Source organism: Erinaceus europaeus, chromosome 10 (assembly GCF_950295315.1).
Source record: "Erinaceus europaeus chromosome 10, mEriEur2.1, whole genome shotgun sequence".
Taxonomy (NCBI): domain Eukaryota; kingdom Metazoa; phylum Chordata; class Mammalia; order Eulipotyphla; family Erinaceidae; genus Erinaceus; species Erinaceus europaeus.
In genome coordinates this window covers 74,647,056-74,669,500 of record NC_080171.1, presented here as the reverse complement: position 1 = coordinate 74,669,500, position 22,445 = coordinate 74,647,056, and positions in this window count along the sequence as shown.

The window sequence follows — 22,445 nt, the reverse complement described above, 5'->3', positions numbered from 1 at the left end:
ATTTTGCTGTCCCATTTTTTAAAAAATGATTTATTTGCCTGTTTTTATGATATACCAGAGCACTGCTCAGCTCTGGCTTATGGTGGTTCCAGAGACTGAACCTGGGATCTTAGGGCCTCAGCAATACTAATGCTATGATCTAATAAGTTGCCCTGTTTCTTCCACTCCTATTGTCTTATTGTTACAGATATCAGAGTGGATTAATTAAGTCTATTGACTAAGATCAAAAAACTAGTTTGGTAGTTAAAGTTTGATCCCAGGTCTGGATGACTATCTATGCTCTTTCTCTTCAATTCATGATGTGCCTTTAGACTATTCTAGAAGGGGGCTGGTGTTGGCACACGCACATATTATCATGCTCAATGACTCAGGTTTGAGCCCCCACTCCCCATCAGCAAGGAAGGCACTTCATGAGTGGTCAAGCAAATTTTCAGGTGTCTCTTTCTCTTATCTATCTACCTTTCCACTCTCAATTCCTATCTGTCCTATCTAATTAAAAAAAAGAAAGAGACAGAGAGAGGGAGAGAGAAGGAAGGGATAGGATAGGAGAGGAAAGGGTAAGAGAGGAGGGGAGGGGAGGGGAGAGGAGAGGAGAGGAGAGGAGAGGAGAGGAGAGGAGAGGAGAGGAGAGGAGAGGAGAGGAAAAGGTGAAAAAATGGCTGCAAGGAGTTGTGATTTATAATGCTGGCACCTTAGTGGCAATAATTTTTTTTTAAAAAAAGTACTCTGTAAGCAGAAAATTAAGAACTATAACTGCTGAATTCATCCTAGAAAAAGACCTCTAATTATATTTTATATTATAGGGTTAGTTTCAGATCATAGAACATTTTCTTCAATCAAACTTTACAAAAAGGTGGCTGGCTGTTTTTCTCTGGCCACAGTAGAAGGACCCAGATTCAGAACAACCTTTCTCCACAAACCTTTTCATTTCCTACTCTTAACTCAGACAGAAAAATGAAGCATTTCTTAAAATCAGGTGAATAATTCCACTTTAGGCAGCACACTTCCTAACAAAGCCATAGAACTGAGATATAGGCCAGGGCCCATGAGATAGCACACATGTGCATATGTATCCATAAGTTACGGGGGAAAATATATACCTTAAACTAAAAGTCCGTAACAGTTTGCAGTGACTCAATAAGTGCAGCAAGCAAATAGAAAGACCTAAAGACACCATAAAGTAGTTAATCAGTTTCTACTTACACCTAGATACCCTCCCCACCCACTTCCTATTTCACATTCCTCAATCATTCTAAGGCTACCTTTGTTAGATAAAATAAGGACTACAAAAGCTGGATAAGGGCAAGAGACTGGCATACTTCAAAGATGGCTCTCTTGGTCATTACCAAGCCACTCCATCATCCAGTGATGGGCCTAGGCTTCTAACAGATCCCTCTCTCCACCATCGCTGATCATCTGTATCAGGAATAGCATCATAGACCCACTTGTGGGTATCCAAAACCTTGCCCTCAACTTGAAACAACAATGGAAGGGACTGCCCCACTCTCTCAATGGAGACTGGGTCAACCTACTTTACCACTCAGAAAAGACTGGTCTTAAATTTAGTGAAGCCTAGAATGTTCCTAACTATGATTATCAAATGCAAACTCAGATCTACAGGGATGTAGAGGTTACATAGGCTCTTGTGCTTAATATGGATCCCAGGTCAGATTGATTGGGGTTATAGTTAATGGTATTTATATATTTTCTCCATATGTGGGAACTACTTTCTTCCCTGATCAAGCTTTCTAGTTTTATTTCCAACTCTGAAACAATCTCCCCAGACAATCCCTTTGGTCCACTTGCATGTTAGCTGTCTGGCTAAGGCAAAAATTAGTAAAGTCATGGACCCCTTGTAATATACCTAAAAAAGACCTACTAGCTTTTTCCAAAATGGAGACCCCAAATCTCATCCTTTAGTTTCCTGATTATTAAACAATTTGTTCTGCTTTATTTCTTAATGTGTTTCAGCCACCAGGTTGCAGATGCTACCATAATGCCAACCTGACTTCCCTGGGCAGACGACCTCATCATTGTGTCCTGGAACCCCACCTCCCCAGAGCCCTGTCCTACTAGGGAAAAATAGAATCAGGCTGGGAGTATGGATTGACCTGCCAACGCCCATGCCCAGCAGAAAAGAAATTACAGAAGCCAAACTTTCCACTTTCTGCACCCTATAATGATGCAGGGTCCATATGCCCAGAGGGACAAAGAAAAGGAAAGCTTCCAATGGAGGAGATGGGATGAGAAACTCTGGTGGTGGGGATTGTGTGGAATTGTACCCCTCTTACCCACAATCTTGTTGATTGTAATTAAATCAATAAAAAATGAAATAAAGAGAAATGTTAATGAAAATCTGGATACTGATGAGAGGTCTTCAGTTATTTTTCCTACAAGAAGAAGCTTCCTGTTAACATTTGTGTATATATATGATCTCTTGATGACGACACAGATCGAAATAAATAAAAAGAAACAACAGAGCATAATCTTGCCAAAATTATAAAACAATCTAAGTAACTTTAATATATCTCCCTTTCATTACTATTATTATTGTTGTTGTTTTCTCTCCAGAGTTATCACTGGGGCTCAGTGCCTGTAGGAGAACTCTATTGTTCCCTGTGGCTATTTTTTCTTTCCTCTAGGCAAGGGGAGGAGAACTGTTTTTTTTTGTTGTTGTGTGCTTGCTTTTTATTTTTCTGCCAAGGGCCATTTGGATATTTATAGCATCACTCATGGGCCACACAAGTTTATCAACTTAAAAATTAGCATTGGGTCACCAAAATAGCTCACCTGGAAAAAAGTAGACGGCTTTACCATGTATGTGACCCAGGTCTGAGCACAGGAAGGAAGCTTTGGTGCTGTGGTCTCTTTCTCTTTGCCTCTCTACCTCTGTCTCTGTCTCTGTTGAGAGAGAGAGAGAAAGAGAGAGAGATAGAGGAGAGAAAGCAATTAATGTTGATATGGAAAAAGCTCCTAGATTTATTTAATCTTGAGTACCCCCTCCTGCTGCTGTCTTGGCAGGACCAGGCCAAACCACATTGCAGACATGGCATCCTCATTCCTGCTCTAGGGAGAGGCTGACAGAGATAGAGAGTAAAAGAGAGAGTAAGAGAGACAATGTAGTATTGCTCTTCCATTCATGAAGATTCCCCCTGCAGGTGCTTCCATGTAGTGACCAGGGGATTCAAACCCAGCTCCTTCCTCATATAACTTGTGCACTCTACCTGGTGAGTAAAGCTGCCAGTCCCCTTAAATGTTTTAAGATTTGTAGTCTGTCAGTCAAGGTACACTAGGTTATACTATGGAGGAATGTTGTTAAAATTTCGGAGGCTCTTGCCGGGCCGGCTAGCTTCACATCGGGTAACAGAGACGCGGAGACAACGGCTGGGCAGGGAAGCTGTATTTCTTTATTCAGGAACAACAATTCATAAACTAAGACAAACTAATCACCAAACAGAACTCTGCTGTCTCTTTGCGGCGGCACAAGCACTCACTCTTACTCTTGAACTCAGGAACTCTCCAACTCTAGAACTCTCCGAACTCAGGAACCCAGGAACTCTATCTCTCTGGAACTCTCGGACTCAGGAACCCTCAGGTTCCTTGGGGCAGGGCCAAGCAGGCCCTCGAAATTAACAGGACTGATCCAATTCTCTTGGCGGGGGGAGGGCTAGGACAAACCAATGTAAAGCATACGACAATTCCCCCTTTTCTTTTTAACTAAATGACTATAGTATCAAGGGTGTGGGGTGAACAGAAACATATATAACAAAAACCAGCATGTTGCCAAGGGAAGGCCTGAGGGGGCCATATCTGAAAAAAAAAACATTTCTTGCCTCTGGAATTCTGCTTTTCTGTAGATTGTGAGCTGGAACCGCCAAAACGTGACAGGTCAAAGCAAAAGCAGGAAAGGCAGACAGGCAGTAAAAAGGTTCTGTCCTTGGAGTCTGCGAATCAGATTCTTCAGATCGCGTTGAGTGACATCTAGGGTTTCGGGGGGTGTGCCACGGTAGTCGTGCCATCTAGTGAGTGACGTCAGGGTGTGCAGGGGTTCAGATGGTTTTTCCGGGATTCCTGTAAAGAAACACAAACAATCTGCTTCTCGTGGTTAGCAGGGCATCTGATTTGAATGCTTTATAGAAGAAGAGGTTTGGTGTCTTGACCAACTGAGTATTGGGGGATGTATCTTTCCTATTCATTTATGATTATATTTTATATTATTTGTCATGGTAGTCAGCCGTTTATCTGGAAGGTCCTGGGTGATTCATGGGGAAAAAGACCTTATCTTTTAACAAAGACTCTAAGGTGTAGGGAAGAGGGAACTATCTTATCCCTTTTTTTTTTTTTTTGTATCTTGTATCTTGCCTTTTGTTGCCCTAGTTGTTCTTGTTGTAATTATATTGTTGTTATTGCTGATATTGTGGTTGTTGGATAGAACAGAGAGAAATGGAGAGAGGAGAGAAAGACAGAGGGAGATAAAGATACCTGTAGACCTGCTTCACCGCCTGTGAAGTGATTCCCCTGCAGGTGAGGAGCCGGGGGCTCAAACTGGGATCCTCAAGCCAGTTCTTGCTAAACTCACTGCGCCACCACCCGATTCCCAGGAACTATCTTTTAACATAAACTCTATGGCCATGCCAATAGCAACCTTGAGGGCACATGTGGCTCCCCACATGTCCCCCTGTCTTATATCATGTTTTGATGTTTGGCGGACTTTGTTTTGTGGCAGGGTGGACTGTGCCTGTCTTAGGTTGGGGATCAGCCTTCCGTCTTACCCGTCATTGGAACACCTGGTCATTTTTGCCCAGTAGTACCAGATGCCCTGTCTTAGGTTGACTGGATAGCGCTAGTTTCCTCTTACCCGTCATTGGCTAGCCAGCCCTCTACATGATGGACGTTCTGATGGAGGGGAGCAAATCCTCCACAGCAACTCAATATTCTGCCATGTCCAGCCTATGATAGTGACTTTGTATAGGTTGCATCTTTATGGCATCAATCTGTTGCTGCAAAAGGCCATGAGCTTGTTAAGAATTATAGGACTGTGGTCTGGGAGGTGATGCAGTGACTAAAGCCTTGGACTCTTAAGCATGAGGTCCTGAGTTCGATCCCTGGCAGCACATGTACCAGAGTGAGTCTGGTTCTTTCTCTCTTTCTCATTAATAAATAAATTTAAAATGTTGAAAAAAAAAGAATTATAGGACCTATTGTGAGCAGAAGTAAAACAAGCTAGGGTCTCACAACTAAGGGTATACAGGTAAGGAAGGGGGAATGTATCCATTGATATGAAGAGTTAGGATCATATCTCAAGTCTAAGGGAAGCAGTCAGTGAATGTGATGACCAGGGGAACAGCCATTTGTCTTTGGGGGTAGTAAAGGATGTCCGTGGCATGGATGATGTTATAAAGAGAAACATCTTTAAATTGTTGGCTGACAAAGGCAGGCCTATGGTGGCAAGACAAGATACACCAGTTAAGTTTACAAGAATATGTGAATGTTGCTAATTTACATAGGTTGGATATGGAGGAACTTCTTACAGTTTAATACCTTACCGTATGAACAGATGATTCCTCATATGAAGGCTTGATAGCTGTAATCACTTACTTGTGAAAAACAATAAAACTTGTAACAAGTTAGAGGTTTACTATAATTGACTTTGGACTATAAGCAGACTCAGGTTACTTAGAGAGTTAATGCATGTTAGTAACAATGGTTTTAACATTTAGAGTACTTCTGAGCAGATGGGTCATACAAAAAATTTTTGGTCATTCAGCACACTCACTCAAAACACAACTGGCCATTCATAACATAAGACATTCAGGGAAGGGGTAGGAGAGAGGGCTCTGTGAGCCAACTTTTGTAGGTTCTGCCATGCCATATTATGGATCCTGGGATGTATCCTGCATCTGGTCCTCTTGTGTTATTTCTTGTTCTTCAGGAATAACAGCGCCATCCTGCGGGTATTGTCGGACATGGCGGGCAGGAACCCAGACAGGTTTAGAGAAATTTTGAGGGAAAATGCATGCGAAACCCCTTCCCACGGTCAATAATGGGTCAGGCCCTTTCCAAACTTTATCGAGTGGGTCTCTCCATTTGACCTTAATAGATGGGAGGGTAGATGGTGTTTGGCAGTGAAGAATAATAGGGGGTAAGGCTGAGTTATTGTAAATATTAAAGAGATTTAACGTAGTTAAGGCCCTTAATATTTTTCATTATACAGATGATATTTTAATATGGGGAAAATCAGATACAGATCTCTATGCCTTACGTGATTTTCTCATTCCTGCATTAAAGAAAAGCGGCCTTAATGTAGCCCCTGAGAAGATACAGCTAATCCCTCCAATATCCTTCCTAGGTTCAGAGATTTCTCTAACGCAAATTCGTCCCTTAAAACCTAATGTTACCTTCCCTTCTAACCTTACTCTTGCTTCTTTACAAAGTTTTCTAGGAAATTTAAATTGGCTTAGGCAGTATCTCTATCTGCCCACAAGCTGCCTCCAACCACTGTTTGACCTGTTGAAAGGAAACAAACAGCCCTCTTCAAAACGTAAATTAACTCCTGAGGCCTCCTTGGCACTGGAAAGGGTTAACCAGGCCCTCCAGGACATGCACCTTGTTCGATTCTCCCCCTCCTCTCCGGTAAACCTTCTAATCTTCAACTCCACCCCCACAGTAGTAGGGGCACTGTGGCAAGACCATGGGGTTCTCGAATGGCTTCACACACCAGTAGGAGGAGCTCCAAGACTCCTCACTGAGATAGATGCGTTAGCATTCATGGTTCGCCAAGGAAGAAATAGGTCTGTGCAGGTCTTAGAGAAAGAACCGGATTTAATCATTCTGCCCTTTTCTCTCACAGATACAGAGTGGCTTATACGCCATCATTCCCGCTTTGCCATAAGCTTCGTGGGGTTTCCAGGACAAATAGATAACCATTTTCCTTCTAATAAATTGATAGCTTCTTTACCTCTTCTGCCTCTACTAGCACCTAAACTTTTCTCTCGGGATCCCATTCCCTCTGCTCCTACAATCTTTACTGATGGCGGAAAAAGGGGAGCTGCTGCCCTTATATATTACCCAGACAAACAATCTCCTAAACCTCTCTTTACTGAGCTTCCTGATAATTCCCCTCAGTACAAAGAACTTTATGCTGTTTTTCTTGCACTAAAAGCTGTACCAGAATCCTTCAACCTTTTTTCTGACAGTGTGTATACTGTTAACTTACTTCCATGGCTTGCTCGTTCGTATGTGAAAATTGATGACAACCCACTTTCCCCTCTCTTGATTCAAATCGCCTCTATGCTCTGTTCTCGAACCCAACCACTGTATATTCAACACCTTCGCTCCCACAGCCCTCTTCCTGGTTCCCTGTCCGAAGGTAATGCCGCAGTTGACCGCCTTGCCTCCACAGGAACTTTCCCAGTCTCTGTCTCTGATCCTGCTAATTTTCACTCTCTAACCCATGTTAATCTTAAAGGCCTTCAAGCTCGATTCCCTGATGTTCCTGTATCACAGTTAAAACATATCCTCGCTACATGCTCTTCTTGTGCAAGTCTCATAAAGACACCTGCTATCCAGACCCTTGGGGTTAATCTCCGAGGTTTAAAAGCTAATGCTATTTGGCAAATTGATGTCACCCACATACCAAACTTTGGCAAACAAAAATATGTGTTTGTCTCAATTGATACCTTTTCTAAATTTATGTGGGCTACAGCTCAGACAGGAGAAAGTGCTAAAAAGCTTGTAAGCCATATGCTCTCTTGTTTTGCCGTTATGGGGGTCCCATTATTTTTAAAAAACAGACAATGCACCTATGTTTACAAGTAAACAATTTAAAGATTTTTGTTCCCTCTAGAATATTACTCATACCACGGGCATTCCCTACAATCCACAGAGACAAGGCATTGTCGAGAGGGCCCATCAAACTCTGAAGGCTCAACTAAATAAAGATAAAGGAGGAACATATCCCCCAAATATCCAGCTAGCAAAAGCCCCCTCACCCCTCCCTTCTCTCTCTCTGGGCTCTCGGCTCTCCCTCTCTGAGGTCTCGCTCCCTGCTCTCCCCCCGTGGTCGGCCATTGCTGGCTGGCTCCACGTGGTCTGAACCAAACCTCCCCCCCCATCCTATAATAAAGATCTGTGTACCCCTTTGCTCTGGACGTCCGCTCTCTTCTCCGCGGTGCAGCCCGACACCAGACCACCTCAACAACAGAGGAATAAAAGATCTCAGTGACTTAACATAACAAAGATTTATTTCTCTTCTCTCCTGTGTTATGATCCATAACAGTTATGACTCATCTTGACTCTAGGACTCAGGCTGGCATGTCAATAAAAATCCAGAAAATTTCCGGTTGTTCTGGCAAAGTGAAGGCAAGCCACAAAGGTTGTGTGTTTGGAGTTGGATTTTTTGGCATAAGATTGCATGTTCCCACTTAGAACTCCTTAGTCAGAATGAGTCAGTGACTCTCCATCACCAGAAAGACAGGAAGTACCAGAAGTGTATGCTGGAAAAATTCAGCAGTTCCAATGACAACTCTAGTTAGCTAGGTGTAGAGACCCTGGGTACATCATGCTTTTCCTCAGCAACTTATTGGAAACATGAATCCTGACCTAGACCAACAAAGCCCATGCTCCCAAGTTAAACAAGTAAAAAAAAAATGCACCTGTTAAGTGGAAATAGAATATGAAAGTGTGTTCATGTGCATGTAGTGTACAGTAAGTGATTGCTAAAAAGGAGCACAACTCACTGAGTGTAATTTCTAAATCAAAACACTTTATTCGCCATCATGTATTTTCATAGTGAGATACACACGCACACAAACACCTACATAACTTACCTTTTTATTGCCATTTATGTATGAATTGATGCAATTTTTCAGATAGCTTAAAATAAAGTCATCTGAACCAAGGAACTAGCATAACAGCTCTGCAAATGAGCTTAAAATAAAGTCATGTGAACCAAGGAAATAGCATAACAGCTCTGCAAATGACTTTCATGCCTGAGGCTCTGAGGTTCCAGGTCAATCCCCAGTACCACCATAAGCCACAGTGAGCAGTGCTCTGGTAAAATTAATTGATTTAATTAAAAAATGGATAAATGGGGGGGTCAGGTGGTAGAGCAGTGGGTTAAGCGCACATGGCACAAAGCGCAAAGATGGGAGCTAGTATCCCGGTTCGAGCCCCTGGCTCCCCACCTGCGGTGGGGTGGGGACGCTTCTCAAGCAGTGAAGCAGGTCTGCAGGTGTCTGTCTTTCTCTCCCCGTCTCTGTCTTCCCCTCCTCTCTCAATTTCTCTCTGTCCTACCCAACAACAACAACAGCTATAACAAGAACAAAAACAAGGGCAACAAAAACGGGAAAAAATGGCCTCTAGATGCAGTGGATTCGTAGTGCAGGCACTGAGCCCCAGCAATAACCCTGGAGGGAAAAAAAATGATGAATGCACCATGTACATTATCTGCCTGTGTGAGATGAACATTCTCACACATCACACAAGCTCTCGGTCACCTGGGGAAGGTGCTGATGTGGTTCTGAGGACACATGGCTGGTTAGGAGGCACAGGACCTTCTCTTCAGAAGCAGGGGCCAACTGAGGAAGAATGGTGGGTTAAACTGAAAAACTGTGAGGCAGACCCAGAGTCCCTTCTGGAGACCAGAGAGTTGTCCTTTAACCTACCTTTTCCAGACCCCAGAATGTCAATTTTCCCTTGTCATTGCTAATGAGGATCTTTTATTCTACTAATTACCACCAGAGTTAGCACTGGTTCTTGGTACCTCAACCACAAATTCACCACTCCCATTGCCCCGCCCCCCCCACTTCTTTTTTTGAATGAAATTTTTTTGAAAGAAATACAGACGGAAGAGAGAGGCAGAAAGGGAGAGAGAATGAGAGAGGTGAAGCTTCCTCCTGCAGGTGGGGAGCAGGGGCTTGAATCCAGGTTCTTGCACATGATAACATGTGCACTCAACCTGGTGCTGGCTGCCTTGAACCTGGGTTCTTGGACCTGGTAATATATCCACTCTACTGAGTGTGCCACCACCGAGGCCCCTCATGAGGGTTCTAACCCTAGTGTGTCTATCCTAAAATACAGAAACTTACCTCATAAAGCAGTGTGACAGCTCACCACCCCCAGGTTCTTCCCCTACAGTTGAAAGTATGTCGGGAAAGATATTGCAGTTAAGGTGCAAGGCTAGAGCTCAAATCCCAACAGGGAACCCATTTCCTGCTTTGCTTTATGTATATTGCTTAGTGCTGCTAAGCCATTACCTTTTTAGCTCTAAAAGCATGATCTCAGATTCATCTCCTAGAACCACTGTGAGAACTGAGTGAAAATGCCTATGAAAACAAAACAAAACAAAAAAAACCTATTATTAATATAAAACAATTACTGGCCCCTGCCAGCACCCTTTAGCCTTGCTAAGAGTAAAGAGAGACTTACTCAGCCACAGAACTCTGAGGACTGAACTGCATTAGTAGCCTGTTACTTACTTACGCACTTATGTGTTTGTATATTTATTTATTTATCTACTAATTTAATGAAATATATACAAAGAGAGTCTAGAGTACTGCTCAGCTCCAGCTTATGGTGGTACTAGGAACTGAACATGGGACCGCAGAGCCTCAGGCAGAACAGTCTCTTACATAACCATAGCCCTAAAAATTATCACTGAGGTAGTCAACCAGGAGTCCTAAGAACCAGGGTACATACACATGATAGAATATTACTCAGCTCCTTGAGTGTCTGCTTTTGGAGTTTAGAGTCCCGGCAGTCTCTGTTCTTGGTGGCATGTCCATGGCTGCAAGAAACCCCAGCAGTTGACCACATTGTGTTCCCAGGCCCAGGAGACCAGAGACAACACTGAGAATCAGCTACCACTGTAGCCCCACCTATTCCCTCCTCTCAGCCTGACTTCTTCCTGCTCACAAAGAATGCATTCACACCCTTGGCTGAGAGGTATATCAAACATCAGCCAACCCCCAGCTTCTGGGGGGAAGCAAGTATACAGGCCAGTAGGCGGACAGTCAGGAAAGCCAGCTAGGGCTCCCCTACCTAATCAAAAGAGGGGGGACTGAAACCCTTAGGTCAGAAATAGTCAAGGTGACCCAGCATGTGCTGAGTTACTGACCAAACAAGCCTGTGACAGACTGGGAAACTCCTCCAGGCAGTTGAACAAAGAGTTCCTAGTGAGAAGCTTTACTGATATTAGGTTGTGGGCAGGGTCTCTGGGCAGGCAGATAGAGGATTCAGAACTCTGGTGGTAGGGACGGTATGGAATTATTATACCCCTGTTGACATGTAACTTTGTAAATCAATAAAAAAAAAATCATTGATAATTTTTCTCTAATTCCTATACACAAATGGCATACAAACTATGGGAGGCAGTAGAGGTTTCTAGGAGTAGAAGGAAGGAGAGCTGCTCTCTGGGGCCAGGCTTGGGCACTTTGGGCCTAAGGGTGGCGTTTTCTCATCTTATCTGCTTCCCAGGGAGAACGTGAGGATCTGGAAGGCAAAGTGGAAGCCATCAGACCTCAGAGCAAAATGAGTACAGCCTGAAACTTAGGTAACAGTGGTCTCCTGCCTACCACCCTCAGCCATGCTCTGTCACCAAGGTTCTGGGCAGACTGGGTACTCTCTGAGTACATGGAATGGCACCACCAGCAGATGTGGGGATCTCATGCCTGTGGAGAAGGGCACAGTGGTGACATCGGCATTATTAGTTGTGTCCCAGTGGACACTTGAGTGCTCGAGCCAAGGGTGATTCTTCTCTTGCCAAGCCCAGAATATCTCCCAAGATATAAAGGGTGATACTTTTGTCTGACCCTCGAGGAGACCTCTTTCAAGAGCTTATGTTGAGTGGAAGCCTGATCAGCAGAAATTTGGGGAAGGCTGCCTTCTCAGCTCAAGCCAGCTCATCCTGTGCTCTGCCACTGAGCCATGGCCTCCTCTGCTTTGATTTTCCCAAACAGAATTTTCTTCACTGCATTGAAGACGGTGATGCCAAGTTAATTCTATTACCAGGTTTGCTTAAACTGGGATTTAATCCTGGCTTTAAACAGGCCACTTCAGGTAGAAGTAGAGAATATCCTTCTCAAACTGTCATGCCTTGTACAGTAAACCAAGGGTCCTGATTGACTTCATCTTCAGGCCCCAGACTCTAGCACTGCTTCTGACACACAGGAGGCAATGTTAGTACACCAGTGAGCTAATGAACATTGAAAGAGTGTGTCTCTTCATTCAAGAAAAGGTATAATCCCACAGCCCAGTAGGTGGTGTAGTGTATAAAGCATTGGACTCTCAAGAATGAGGTCCTGAGTGCAAGATGCCTTGCATTGCATGTGCCAGAGTGATCCTCTGGTTCATCTCTTCCCCCTCTCTCCCTTTTTCTCTCTCTCTCTCTCTTTCTCTCTTAAAAACTCTTTTTAGAAGAACAGGAAACAGAAGGTGGTACACCTGGTCAAGAGCACACATCACCATGCACAAACGGCCAGATTCAACCCCCTGCTTCTCATATTAAAAGAGGTAACCTTCATGGGTGATGACGCAGGTCTCCATGTGTCTTTCTCTATCTCCCCCACCCCTCTCAATTTCTATCTGTCCTATCAAAAACTTAAAGAAATTTTTAAAAAGCAAAAATGGCCACCAGGATCAGTGGATTTGTAGTGTCTCAGTGATAACCCCAGTGGAAATTAAAAGGAAGAAAGGAAGTAGAGAAAAAGAAAGAGGAGGAAGAGGGGTAGGGAAAACACATAATCCTATAAAAAAGAGCAATTCTGGAATTACTATGATTCAGAACCTAGAACAAGCAAACAATAGCCCCTGGAACAGGACATGGTGAGGCAGTGGAGAGAACAGTTCTGTGCTCATATGCCCCTGAGATTGAAGACCCCTTGCTTTCTGCATTCTACATTCTCCAGTGTTTGGCAGACTCTGCTCTAGGCAGTCCTGTGCAGGACCCACCTCTTCCTAGGAGTTCTTGGTGAAATCAAACAATTTCAACTTTGCTCCCACTTGTCCACACAAACTGGATTATGGAATGTCATGGAGACTAGGACATAAGTATGGATTAGTTTCACTTGTTTTCAGGAAAAAGACAGGTTCCCTTCTTGTCCCTATCACTGTGCCTTTCCTTCCATTTAAGTCTTTTCTGTTTCAAAACCCTGGATATTTTTATCAATAGTATTAATTGACACAGTCAGTCTACCACATAGGCCTGAGATCTGGCCTTCTCCCCAGTTCCCAGGTTCCTCAGGACAGTGAAACTCAAGACATATTTGCTCCTAGATCATCCCCAAGGTTAGTAACAGGCAGAGGACACCCCCAGGCCCTCAATAACTACTGCACTCAACCATTCTGGGCTTCCCTCCCAAATTTCCAGTTATCTTGAGCTAGCCTGGCATAAGACACCTGCTTTTAACTCACCAGGTATTATTATTCTGAATCTTTTGTTTATGCCTTAAGGCTAGGCTTTTGAAACTAAGCTTCAGACTCTCCCTACCCCCCCCCCCATCTTTGCAATAACACTGATTCTTTGTGGCAATGAAACCTCAAAGTTTGGGCTTAAAACAGGGAAGGATTGTGGGGTAGACATAGAAGCTCACAAAAGGAGGGAGAAAAATGAATCCTGCTGTTCATCTTTGAAAGCTTTACTTGCCACAATTGTTCTCTGCTTGTGTTGCAGCTCACAATGTGGAGAGCTGGGATTCACCCACAAAGCCCACCCTTCTTTCTTTCCTTCCTTCTTTCTTTCCTTCCTTCCTTCCTTCCTTCCTGCCTGCCTGCCTGCCTTCCTTCCTTCCTTCCTTCCTTCCTTCCTTCCTTCTTCGCTAACAGGGATTTCTACAACATGTTTTCACTCTCCCAGCTAAAGGGGTGAGGAGTCTCCTCAGCCCACCCCCAGTGAGCATTACAAAAGTCACCCATGCCTTTGCTGTGGCTGCCCAAGCCTGCAGCATCAACACTGCCAAGTTCATGCAGGCTTTCCTGCCCTGTTCCCTGGGGACCTAAGAGGAGCAATGACTCTTTTCATAGATGAACACTTTAGCCATGAGTTCATGGGGAACAGGGGAAACCCAAATGACAGGCAGGGCCCCCACTCCCAGGTATTTCTTTACTTCTGGCACTCTCAGGGTGCTTTCCCACACTGTCCTCCAGTAGAGTGTCATGGCCATTTTCTCTGTCTATCTGAATGAAAACAAAGTGGCCCAAAGCAATGAAATCCCAAGGTGGAGAAAAGATGACAACTTGGAGGCAGCTGCTGGCATGAGCTCTGATAACCATTGATGGATAGGGTAGGATACTGGGCAGGATGGTGAATAAGGGGTCCTAAGTGTCACACCAAGGAGGTGACTATACCTCAATCTTGGGTTAGAAAAACAGAGAAAAAAAGAAAGGAAATCTTCTGACTGTTTTTGAAGCGCACCCCTCCCCTCTACCCCATAAGCAGACCCCAAAGGCTGGAGAGCTGCTACTAGAAGGCTCCCCACTGAGCTTTTTTGCTTACCAAGATTCCTGCCTCACCAGGGGTGTAATTCCAATCCCTTTCCTTTTTGATCTCCTTCTCTCTCTCTCTCTTTTTTTTTTTCATTCTAAGTGGCAGGAGCTCAATTTGAGTGACAAAATATCTAACCAATCAAAGCCTCACCCCTGCCTGAAAAGACTACCTGGAGGTTTTTTGTTTGTTTGTTTTTGTTTATTTTTAACAATTGGCTATCTTTGCTCAGGCTGCCTGAGCCAATCGGGAGCCATCCAAGCTGCAGACTGACTCTTAGGGTTCTTTTTACTCTGTTCTATTTTATTGTTACTATTAAATATACATGTGTCCCTTTCCCCCCCTCCTTCAGGTTGGCCAAAATTAACTGTTATTGTTTTTTCCATTGCTAGGTGATCAGGTGTCCTATCCATTGTGAGAGGAAATTGTTTCACTCTACCTCCTCTATTCACTCTCTCCTTTCTCATCTCTCCTACCTAACTTAAAAAAAAAAAAAACTCGTTGGAGTTAGGAAGATGGCGGCCTGAGAAGTCGCTAACAGCGAGTGCTCTGATCGCATCGTCGGCAACGGTAGGATTTTCTGCCTTTAGCAGGCCAGTCAACAAGGGGGGACACCAAAAAGTGATTACAGTTTAATTTGGGTTAAGAATTAGAGTAAAGGTGACACGGACTAGCGGGGCGCCAGAATTCCCAGGCGGCGCCGGGCAAGGCGAGTGCTCCAGGCATTGTCCTCCGCCCGCCCGCCCGGGAAGGCGGCTCCTCCGCCGGTTGCAGAGCGCGGCGGGCAGAGGACCCGGAGAGAGCACTTCAGCTCGGGGGCTGCCTCTTGGGAGTCTCCAGGGTCCACCGCGACCCTGAGGGCGGATCCAAAGACTTCTTGAGTATAGCTCTCATTGGATCAAAGGACTTGGAGCTAGTTTTCATTTTTGAGAAATCCTTTAAAAAAGTCTGGAGGGGGGGTTTCCCGGAAGATGGCGGACTAAGAAGCGGCTAGCCTTGGAGCTCCGGACACATCTCTTGTAAACAATAGGATTTTCTGCCTTTAGCAGGCCAGCCAATAAGGGGCCATAGCGGTGACAACAAGGAGGTGTCTATAACTTAATTTGGGTTAAGAATTAGAGTAGGGGGAAAAAATTCTTTTTTCTTCCTTTTAATTTTCAAGCATACATCCTTCCCGCCGCACCCCCCCCCATAAGCAGTGCCTGGGACCAGCTACTACCAGGATACCCCATACCACCAAACAGGGTGTTTTTGTTTTTTTTTTTAAATTCACTGATACACATTTGGGAAGTTCCTCGCACTGCTCTTTAATTACAACTCTTCTTCTTATCTTCTCCCTTTTCTCTCTCTTATCTCTCTCTATCTCTCTCTCTTTTTTTTTAATCTTGCCATACACTTCTTTCTTCTTTGCCTTTCTGAATTTGTGAATTACTTTGGGGAAGAAATCTGACCCAGAGTGGACTCTCTATGTGTGTATCTCTGCTCTAGTTCCCTTTACACTCTTGTTACCCCTAGAATATACACTGGATAGTAGATTTGCATAACTGTCTATTCTTGCTATCCTCTCTTTCTTTTCTCTTTCTTCACTGGGATTTGGTTACTATTTTTTCACGGACTGGAGAAATTGTTTGGCTAATTGGTAATGATTAAACTCCTTCAATACTTACTCCAGTTGCTACTGTTATTCCGGAGGTTGGTGAGTGCAATTGTCATAAAGGTATTTAGTACAGTGTTACTTGTGCTCAAAACACAACAACTGAGGAACAACAGAGCATAAAAAAAAGAGAGAAACACATAAAAAAAATGGGTAGATTAAAAACAAATAAAACTGCTACCCCAATGAATGAAGACAAGAGCCCAGAAGAAACCACAAATCAGTCAGAAGTAACCATAGATAAGAAAAGTATGCAAGCAATAATAAACTTATTAATCACAGAAATGAAAACAACATTGGAGGAAAGGAATGGCAGTATTAGGGAAACAACAGTTGAGACCCCCAAGGAAAATACTTATTATCTTGAGACAATTAGAGAACTGAAAGCTGAAATAGCTGTAATGAAGAAAGAAGCTGAGGCAAGGGAAAGCAGACTAACAGAAGCAGAAAACAGAATTAGTCAGACAGAGGATGAGTTAGAGAAAACTAAGTAAGAGGTGAAAGAGCTTAAAAAGAGATTGAGAGACACTGAAAACAACAACAGAGACATATGGGATGATCTCAAAAGAAGTAACATTCGTATAATTGGCCTGCCAGAGGAAGAAAGAGAGGAAGGGGAAGAAAACATTCTAGAGGAAATAATACAAGAAAACTTCCCAGACCTGAATAACAGAAAGGATATCAAGGTACAAGAGGCCCAGAGAGTACCAAACAGAATCAACCCAGACCTGAAGACACCAAGACACATCTTAGTCACAATGAGAAGAACTAAGGATAAAGAAAGGATCCTAAAGGCTGCAAGAGAGAAACAAAAAGTCACATACAGGGGAAAACCCATAAGACTATCTGCAGATTTCTCAACTCAAACTCTAAAACCCAGAAGGGAGTGGCAAGATATCTATCGAGCCCTGAATGAAAAAGGGTTTCAACCAAGGATAATATATCCTGCTAGACTTTCATTCAAGCTAGATGGAGGGATCAAAACCTTCTTAGACAAACAACAGTTAAAGGAGGCAACTATCACCAAGCCGGCCCTGAAAGAGGTACTAAAAGACCTCTTATAAACAAGAACATCACTATAATACTTGCAATATATCAGAGTAAACAAATTGTTTTTTAGAACAATGACACTACAATACATTAAATCCATAATATCAATAAATGTCAATGGCTTAAACTCACCCATCAAAAGGCACAGGGTGTGGGGATGGATCAGAAAACATAACCCAACTATATGCTGCTTGCAAGAATCCCATCTGTCACAACAAGATAAACACAGACTTAAAGTGAAAGGATGGAAAACTATCATACAGGCTAACGGACCACACAAAAGGGCAGGAACAGCCATTCTCATCTCAGACACGATAGATTTTAAATTAAATAAAGTAATAAAAGATAGGCAAGGACATTACATAATGATTAGAGGATCAATCAGCCAAGAAGACTTAACAATTATTAACATCTATGCACCCAATGAGGGACCATCTAAATACATTAAGCATCTACTGAAAGAATTTCAAAAATACATCAATAGTAATACAATAATAGTGGGAGACTTCAATACCCCACTCTCACACTTAGACAGATCAACAAAGCAGAGAACCAATAAAGATACAAGAGAATTGAATGAAGAGATTGACAGACTAGACCTCTTGGACATTTTCAGACTCCACCACCCCAAAAAACTGGAATACACCTTCTTTTCAAATCCACATAACACATACTCAAGGATAGACCACATGTTAGGCCACAAAGACAGCATCAATAAATTCAAGAGCATTGAAATCATCCCAAGTATCTTCTCAGACCACAGTGGAGTAAAACTAACTTTTAACAACAAACGGAAAATTATTAAAAGACATAGAATTTGGAAACTAAACAACATGCTACTTAAGAACCACTGGGTCAGAGACTCACTCAAACAGGAAATTCTAATGTTCCTGGAAACTAATGAAAATGAAGACACAACCTATCAAAATATTTGGGACACAGCGAAAGCAGTACTGAGAGGTAAACTTATAGCCATACAATCACATATTAAACACCAAGAAGAAGCCCAAATGAACGACCTTAATACACACCTCAAGGACTTAGAGGAAGAGGAACAAAGGAACCCTAAAGCAACCAGAAGGACAGAAATCACTAAAGTTAGAGCAGAAATAAACAACATCGAAAATAAAAGAACCATACAAAAGATCAATGAAGCCAAATGTTGGTTCTTCGAAAGATTAAACAAAATTGACAAACCCCTAGCCAGACTCAACAAACAAAAAAGAGAAAAGACTCAAATTAATAGAATTGTAAACGATGCAGGAGATATCACAACTGACACCACAGAAATCCAGAGAATCCTGCGAAACTTCTATAAAGAACTATATGCCACCAAGCTAGAGAATCTGGAAGAAATGGAACAATTCCTAGAAACCTATGCACCTACTTCCTCCAGTCCTGGAACCCTTGGATAGGGCCCACTTTCCCGTATGCATCTCCCAATCCAAACCAAATAACATTGCATCTGCCGATCACAACCTAACCAAAGCAACGATTGCTACCTCAACATGCTTCACCTCAGACTGTATCCAGAGACTTCACGTGTGGAATGACAACCCTTCAGCTTCATTACTCGGGTGAGACCTTTCCTTTAATAGTACACTCTAATTTCATCTCAGGTAGTTCACTTTCTAACAAAGTCCCATAACCTAGATATACACCAGTTTCTGTGAGAGAGAGCTTATGTGCACACGTATCCATAAACTACTGCAAAATATATACCTGAAAGCAGGATTACACTAGAGTTTGCAGTGAGTACCTCCCTAACACTTCCTCTCCACTATTCCAATCTTGGGATCCATGATTGCTCAACAAATTGTTTGGCTTCATATGTTAACTCTCTTTTCAATCACCAGGTTCCAGATGCCACCAGGATGCTGGCTAGGCTTCCCTGGATTGAAGACCCCACCAATGTGTCCTGGAGCTCAGCTTCCCCAGAGACACACCCTACTAGGGAAAGAGAGAGGCAGACTGGGAGTATGGACCCACCAGTCAACGCCCATGTTCAGCGGGGAAGCAATTACAGAAGCCAGACCTTCTACCTTCTGCAACCCTCAACGACCCTGGGTCCATGCTCCCAGAGGGCTAGAGAATGGGAAGGCTATCATGGGAGGGGGTGGGTTATGGGGATTGGGTGGTGGGAATTGTGTGGAGTTGTACCCCTCCTACCTTATGCTTTTGTTCACTAATCCTTTCTTAAATAAAAAATTTAAAAAAAAACTCCTTTCACTGCTCTTTTCTTTCTTTTTTTCTCATTCTTGTCTTCTTTTCTTACTTCCTCCTTCTTCTGCTTTCTGAATTCATTGATACTCATTTGTGAATTATTTGGGGGAAGAAATTTGACTCAGAGTGGACTCTCTCTTTGTGTGTCACTTCTCTACTTCCCTTTCTCCTCTTGCTACCCCTAGAATTTACAGTGGACAGTAGATTTGCATAATTGTCTATTCTTGCTTTCCCTCTTTTCCTTTCTCTTTCTTTTTCATTTGGATTTGGTTGCTATTTTTTCATGGACTGGAGGCACTACTGTTTGGCTAACTGATAGTGGTTAAACTGCATCAATCCTTGCTTCAGTTACTACTATAATTTCCGAGGTTGGTGACTGCATTTATCATAAAGGTATTTAGTATACTGTGACTTGCACTCAAAACACAACAACTAAAGACCAACATATCAGAAAAATAAAAAACACATCAATGAATCAGTGGTTAAACCAAGAGCAAATAAAACTGCTATTATAATGAATGAATACAGGAGCACAGAAGAAACTACAAATCAGTCAGAAGTAACCAAAGATAAGTAAAGTATGCAAGCAATAGTAAACCTAATAATCACAGAAATGAAGACAACTGTGGAGGAAAGGGCTAGCATAATAAGGGAAACAACAGATGAGACACTCAAGGAAAATACTAGCTACCTCAAGGTAATTAGAGAACTGAAAGCTGAAATAGCTGAACTGAAGGAAGAAGCTGGGGGAAGGGAAAGCAGACTACCAGAAGCAGAAAACAGAATTAGCCAGACAGAGGATGAGCTAGAGAAAACTAAAAAAGAGGTAAAAGAGCTTATGGGTTTTCCTCTGTAGGTGGCTCTTTGTTTTTCTCTTGCAGCCTCCAGGATCCTTTCTTTATCCTTATTCCTTTCCATTCTAAATATGATGTGTCTTGGTATTTCTAAGTCTGGGTTAATTCTGTCTGGGACCCTCTGTTAGCCTCACCCCTGCCTGGGAAAGACTACTTGGAGGTTTTTTGTTTGTTTGTTTGTTTTTGTTTATTTTTAACAATTGTCTTTTATGTTGTCTAGACTAGAGAAGTTGTCAGCTATTATGGCCTGAAGAATGCTTTCTTCCTCTCCCTCTCTTTCTTCCTCTGCTAAGCCAGTAATGCATATATTGTTTCTTTTTGAAGTCATCCCATAGGTCTCCGTTGTTGTTTTCAGCATCTCTTAATCTCTTTTTGAGATCTTTTACTTCTTTAGTTGTCTCTAATTCATCCTCCATCTTACTAATTTTGTCTTCAGCCTCATTGATTCAATTCTCTCTCCCCTGTACTATTTTCTGGAGTTCATCTATTTTGTTACCCTGTTCCAATACTGTTTTAGCTTGTTCAGCTAGTTGTGTTCTTAGCTCAGCTATTTCAGCTTTCAGCTCTCTAATAAACTTGAGATAGTTAGTGTTTTCTTCCAGAGTCTCATTGGTTGTGTCTGCATTTCTGATGACAATTCTTTCAAACTCTTTACTCACTCCTGTGATTATTTCCTTAACTAGTGTTTGGATGTTGACCTCATTATGTTGTGCTTCACCCTTTGGGGGCCTTTTAGCTAGACTCTTCTCCTGGTTGATTTCTCCAATATTTCTTCTTGTTGGTTTAACCATTTTATATATTATGTTATGAGGTCCCTCTCTAAGTACTTTTCAAATTACTGATCACAATTGCCTGGATTGACTTGTGTCTAAGTAAGGTAATTAACAGGTTGTGGAGTTAACAGTTGTTTCAATAGTATTTTAGTCCCTGATTTGGAGCTCAGTGGCTTAAAAAGCCTCTTTTGTGCTTTTTCTTCCCTGTAGGCTATGGGAGCCTGAGCACTTTTAAACTATAAGTAGACTTCTTAGCTTAATCACTGACTCCTGGCCAAGAGATAAAGAAGGGTGTGGCAGAGATAATCCAGTAGTTAAGCAAAGAGACTTTCACAGCCCCACCACTATGCCACCTCGGTATAAATCTTCTGAGTTTCCTGGTTAGTTCTCTGTCCCCTGGTGTCAGCACAGGGCCTCCCTGCCACTGCTACAGATTCTGAGGTCAGTAGCAATGGAGACTCAGAGTTGCACTTGGTGAATCTCAGGGGAGTCCTCTCCTCCCTTCAGCCATCCCCTTGATGGTGGAACAGACTGAGGTGGTGTCTCAACTGATAAACTGCCTGACTATTACCAACCTCTTAATCTCTCCCTAGGTTCCTCTCTGTCCACCAGCCACATGTGTTTGCACTCAACGGTGATTTGGTGGGTTTCTGAAGTGGTTCTAGTACTGTCTTGTTTTGGTCCCAGGTGGTCTCCTTTGGTATTCCTAGTTGATCCAGGAGAGGAGAGAGGAGAGAAACACGTCTGCTGCTGCTTATAGCCCCAGCCCCTTCATTGATCTTTTATATGGTTCTCTTATATTGATGTTGTTTATTTCTGCTCTAATTTTAGTGATTTCTGTCTTTCTGGTTGATTTAGGGTTCCTTTGTTCCTCTTCCTCTAAGTCCTTAAGGAGTGCAGTAAGGTTGTTTATTTGAGCTTTTTCTTGTTCTTTAATATGTGATTTTATTATATGGCTATGAGTTTCACTCTCAACACTGCTTTAGCTGTGTCCCAGATATTTTGATAGCTTGTGTCTTCATTTTCATTTGTTTCCAGGAACATTTGAATTTCTTGCTTGACTGTCTTTCTGACCCAGTGGTTCTTAAGCAGTATGTTGTATTTTCTGTTTGTTGCTAAAGGTTAGCTTTACTCCACTGTGGTCTGAGAAGATACTTGGGATAACTTCAATGCTCTTGAATTTTTTGATGCTGTCTTTGTGGCCTAACATGTGGTCTATCCTTGAGTATGTGTTGTGTGGACTTGAAAAGAATGTGTATTCCAGTTTTTTGGGTTTAAGAACTCTGAAAATGTCTAAGAGGTCTAGTCTTTCCATCTCTTCATTTAATTCTCTTGTTACTTTACTGATTCTCTGCTTTGTTGATCTAAGTGTGAGAGTGGGGTGTTAAAGTCTCCCACTATTATTGTATTAC